Source organism: Dipodomys ordii, unplaced genomic scaffold, assembly GCF_000151885.1.
Source record: "Dipodomys ordii isolate 6190 unplaced genomic scaffold, Dord_2.0 Scaffold10, whole genome shotgun sequence".
NCBI lineage: Eukaryota > Metazoa > Chordata > Mammalia > Rodentia > Heteromyidae > Dipodomys > Dipodomys ordii.
Genome location: NW_012267226.1, coordinates 15317129 through 15323128, shown reverse-complemented (window position 1 = coordinate 15323128; position 6000 = coordinate 15317129).

Here is a 6000-nt window from a genome sequence, read left to right as displayed (position 1 = left end):
TCTTTTGCTCTCTCCTCTATCTTCCCTCTCTTCTCTTTCCCTTTCTTCTCTTTTCCTCTCTTTCACTTTCTCCCTCTCTCAGCTCACCTCAATGTGAGCTACTTCGCTTTCTAGACATGCTTCCTGTTGCTGTGGTTGGCCTCATCAGAGACCCAGAGACAATGGACCAAGCTGACCATGGATGTAAACACTTTGTTTCTCTCAGGTATGTGTGACCGCACTGGAAACTGACAGAGACAGTCAATAACAAGTGAATGTAACTTGCTTGCAAAACTATTTTTTAAGAAATAAAAGATAGTAAGATGGATAAGGCAAAGTTTTTTTAATATAAATGAGAAGCTTGTAACACAATCCTATCAAAGTAGAAAGTTGTCACCTGTAATTAAAATTAACCTTTGACATTACAGGGTAGGCAGGTTTTTCTTTTAATGAATCTCCTCATGTAATCTCTACCATGAGGTAGATTATCAGTAGCATGTTATTAGAAAATGAAAATGAAAAGACAGGTACTTAAATGCCCTTGCTTCTTACTGCAACATAAGTTTTAAGAAACTGCTTCATGCTTACAAAGTCTGATATTTCCTCTCTCATGAGAATAATAAAGGGATATTTATTATTTTATAAACCGAAAGACCCTGTTCCAGAACAGCAGAACGCTTGTCCTGCTTGCCTCCTCTTCACCAGGTTTCATTGAGTAACAATACAGGACGAGGTGGTTGTTTCTTTGTTTTTGTTTTTTTAAGCCAGCTATTTACAAAAGCATAAGGCCCTGCATTTGCAGAAGACTAATTCTGAAAAAAAAAACCCCGAACACAGGAATTTGGAGGAATTAGAAAGAACTGACTTAACTGACCTGAGAAAGTGAAGATCCAAGCCTGCTTCATGGAACGCCAATATAAGCAAACAGATGAGTCCTGCAGAACTTGAAGACGACTCAGGAATTTGAGACCACAGGTATCCGGGCCAGGCGAGGTGCAGAATGCAATGAATGATGGATGTCCACAGTTCGTCTGGACCTTCTTTTTCAGGGTAACTGTCCTCTAGACTCTAGCCAAAGACCTGACATTTACTATCAAGGAAAATGAATCATAAGGGCTCACAAACTGGAGAAGCTGCACATTTGCTTCAGGTACAAGAGAGGCCTTTTTCTGGAAATAGAGGATCCTTGGTGAGATCTTCACAGAGGACACGAAAACTCCCAGCCCCATGTAGCATCCTAAGCACTCACTGTGGAGTTCAGAACCATCTCCTGTATCCTAACTTGGGATTCTGGAAGGTTGTTGTTTAAGAATTTGAAGTATGGGGCTGGGAAGGTGGCTCAGTGGTAGAGCACTTGCCTTGCATGCCTGAGGCCCTGGGTTCGATTCCTCAGCACCACATAAACTAAAAAGAAAAAACCCAGAAGTGGCGCTGTGACTCAAGTGGTAGAGCGCTAGCCTTGAGCTGAAGAGCTGAGGGACAGTGCCTAGGCCCAGAGTTCAGGCCCGGACCCTCCTCCCCCCCCAAAAAAGAATTTGAAGTATGGGCTCAAGAGTGAAATGCTCCAAAGACTGCTTCTGTGGTTCATCAAAAAGAAACTTTGGCCAGGAGCTGGTGGCTTACAGCTGTAATCTAGCTACTCGGGAGACTGGTCTTTGAGGATCAAAGTTCAAGGCCATCCTGGGCAGAAACGTTTGTGAGACTCTCATCTGCAGTTAACTCCCAAAAGAAGCTGGAAGCAGAGGTGTGGCACAAGTGGTAGAGTGCGGGCCTGGAGTTTGAAAAAGCCAAGCCAGAGTGGAAGGCCCTGAGTTTGAGCACTAGTAGTGGCATGCATATGTGTATGCGTGTGTGTGCGCACACACACACACACACACACACACACACCACTACCAACAACAACTGTGTCTTTACTATGACATCTTGCTGTCAAACTCACTGACTGATCAACATATTCTCCACAGTGGCATTTAATTTCTACTCTGGTCCTCACGGATTATTGGGTATTTGAAGAAAGACTAGCAATTAACTGAATAAATAGACATCAGACAGAGCCTTTTTAATATCTTTAGAAACAGAAGAAAAGAAAACATTTCCAGAAAGAGAATAGATTGCTTTAAAAAAATCAATCTTCGATATTAAAAAGCTAATAGCAGAGATGAAAGATTTGGTAGACTTTAGGAGCTGAGGAAATATTTCAAAGTTTATTTCCCAAAGATGTGGTAATAGATGAGAAAAGTTAAAGAATTGATTCATACCACATTATGCACGATAATAGAACTTACCAAATGAGGAAATAAGTGATGATTAAAGGTCTAATCTAAAATTGTTACCCAGAATTATAGAAATTAACTTTTAAAGAAAGGGCTAACATATTGGATGTCAGAATGGGACATGAGAGATACAAACTAAAGCAAAAAAAAAGACATGCCGTAATTATTTTAGGACAGTAAAGAGGAAGGGGAACTTCTCGAAGCCACCAGAAAGGGAAATGAGAAAGTTTTCTTGGTCTGTGTTTGTTTGTTTGCTACGATAACAGAAAACCTGAAGCTGGGTAATTAATACACAGTAGGAGTACATTGTAGAGGCAGAAATGTCCAACAGCAGCAGCATGGCAATGCCGTCTGGTGAGGGCCTTTGTTCTTCATCATCCCATGGCCAAGGTGTGGGCCAAGTGGTGGAGCACCGGCATTGAGAGAAAAAGCTAAGGAAGAGCCTGAAGCCTTGAATTCAAGTCCCAGTATTAGCAGAAAAAGAAAAGGGAGCTGAGTGCTGATAGCTCACGCCTGTAATCCTAGCTACTCAGGAAGCTGAGATCTGAAGATTGCAGTTCGAAGCCAGCCTGGGCAGGAAAGTCTCTGAGACTAGACTCTTTGATCGTCAATTAACCACCTCCAAACCGGATGTGGTGCGGTGGCTCCAAGTGGTAGAACACTAGCCTTGGGCAAAAATCCTCAGGGATAGTGCCCAGGCCCTGAGTTCAAGGATCATGATGAAAAATGGGAAGGGGAAGGTTGGGGAAACTGAGGAAGAGTGTGAGGGTGAATTTGATCAAAAGATATATGGAAATATGTTAGTAAATATCCATGTGCAATTAGTGGATTTCAACAAACACTTGCATCTGTACTGAACTTGTAGGCCTTTTGTGTGTGTGTTGTTAATTTTCCTGAACAATACAGTATTGACATTCCTCTGTATGTCCTGAGCACCTTATTGGGTAATGTAGGAGATGAGTTATGTCCTCAAGGCTGGGCATTGCTTGTGTGAAAATTTTGTACCATTTTCTATGAGGGACTTGAGCATCAGCCAGTTTGAGTTCCTTGGAAGGTGGTAGTGGTGCTGGTGGTGCTGGTGGTGGTGCTGGTGCTGGTGGTGGTGGTCGTGTGTTTGTCTTTTCTGCAACCAAACCCTCCCATTCCCTGGATATTGAGAGAGAACTATATTTGTCTATGAGAGCAAGAGGGGGATAGCTGTGAGAGTTAAACTTCCACTTTAGAGAATAGGACTCAATACAATTAAAATGCTTTAAAAAATAAAACCCTAAGAGACAATATAAACTACTTAGAAACATAGCAGGAACACCAGAAGAAAGAGACGGTCATTGGAAGTGGCTTTTCTGGGACACAAGGGTTGGGAAAGCATTATGGATGCAAGTCATAAGAATAAAAAATGAAATTAAAGAAGGGAAAGCACTCTTAAAATCTGCTATCTTGATAAACATCTTATATAATTCTTACGGAATTATAAGTATTCAATTTATTAATTTTTTTTGCCAAGCATCTAAATGATGTGGTTCTCTGAAAGTAATTCCAAAGTAATAAAGGAGAAAATCTGCAAAATTTCCTGTTCCTTTCCTAGAAAATATTTAAGAGTCCATGTAATGTATTTGAAAGGATTTCATATCTAGATCTATTCAGAAAGACATTCAATAAATATTTCTGAATCAAAAATTGAACACAAACCACAAATGTTCCAAGTGTTTCAACTTAAATTTTTTTTTCAAATACAAGTTACAGATTGCTATGATTATTTGAATTTACTGTCTACAACTTCAAAATTGAACATGAACTGTAACTGTTCCAAGTTTTTAAACTTAGAAAAAAACCCCTGTACTTTATTTTTGCCAACTACAAAAGTTATAGATTACTATGATGATTTGAATTCACTGTCTGCTTCTTCAGTGCTACCACAGGGTCTGGCCGTGCGTATGAAAGAGACATGCTTGCTAAGCATTTAGATGGAATAGGAATTTTTAAGTGCCCTGGAGACCAGTGTTAGCCAAGAATCCAGGGAGGGGGCGCTCTCTGTGGATTTGCTACAATTTGATTTGTCACTTTTCTGCTGGAATGAAAATGAAATTCACAAATTCCTAGAGGCTTTTACTAGGAGCGAAATTCCAAGCTTTTATGATCCTTGTCAATAAAGGAACTTACTGGGATCCATGCCTTACATTACTGACCCGCATCTGGTCTCTAGACACATCTGCAGTTTTCCTCCTAGGGTCTAAATCACACATCCTCAGCGAAACCTGCAATCTTCTCCTGTCCAGCCACTTGTCAGTATTTTGTTAAAGAATGTAACTTAGGGAACAGGTTTGTGTGTGTGTGTGTGTGTGTGTGTGTGTGTGCGTGCACTCATGTATGTTTCTATTTTACATATTAATTTTCTTCAATTAAAGCTTTCGGTTTTTAATATATAATTTTTATTATAAAGATACTGTACAGAGGGGTTACAGTTACATGAGCAAGGTAATGAGTTACATGAGCAAGGTAATGCAAATATTCTTTTAAGTATTCTTTCCTCCCAAATTGTGTGTGTATGTATGGTAGGGTGTGTGTGTGTGTGTGTGTGTGTGTGTGTGTGTGTGTGTCTGTGTGTGTGTGTCTGTGTGTGTCTGTGTCTGTGTGTGTGTGTGTGTGTATGGTAGGGTGTGTGTGTGTGTATATGGTAGGGTGTGTGTGTGTGTGTGTGTGTGTGTGTGTGTGTTACCTTGTAAGCCACTCCTCCACATTCTGCTTTTTGCTCTGAAGTAAAAGTCTCACTGACTTTCCTGCCTGGCTGGGCTCTGAACTGTGATCCTCAGAGCTCAGCCTCCAAAGTAGCTAGGCTAACAGGTGTGAGCCAAGGGCACCGGCTGTGGTGTTCTCTCACATGGCTGTGTAATGTCATCTCTGCAGGGGGACATTCCTAACTGCTCTCTGTAAAATTTGATTTAAAATTTTATGTGTCTTTTCTATTAGAATATATTCTCCTCAAGGGCAGGGACTTTAATTTGCTCGTTGATGTAGCCTCTCGATGAGTTTTTTGCTTGTTTTTGTCTGTCGTGGGGCCTGAACTCTGGGCCTGGGCGCCGTCCCTCAGCTCTTCAGCTCAAGGCTAGTGCTCTACCCCTTGAGCCACAGCTCCACTTCTTGCTTTTTTTCTGCTTATGTGGTGCTGAGGAATTGAACCCAGAGCCTCATAGATGCGAGGCAAGCACTCTACCACTGAGCCAACTTTCCAGCCCCAGTATTTCTTTTATTAAAAAATTAATGTTAATTTTATTAACTAGTTGTACAAAAAGTTACTGTTCAATGAATCCGTTTATAAATAGAATGCTGCTTGATCAATGTCCTTTCTTTTATCATTCTTTTTTGTTTTGTTTGGTTGTTTTATTTCATTGAAAGCAACACAGAATGGGCTGAGCCAAAAGATTGCTCTTAAAACTGTCAAAAGCATTGCAACAGGAAAAAATTAAACATGACTGCATTATGACTGTTTTAGAAGAGTTTGTCTCCTCCCCCACAGACAAAAAAACCAAAACAACAAAAAAAGCCTGTGGCTGCACTAATTAGAGTACTGATATTTTTTCTTTCTTGTGTTTAAGTAGTTGTATAAAGGAGTTGTCATATATCAAAGCAGTTTAAGAATACAATATATCTTTTTTTTTTTTTTTGCCACTCCTGGAGCTTGAATTCAGGACCTGGGCACTGTCCCTGAATTTAAGAATACAATATATCTTGATCAGTTGTTACCCCTTTC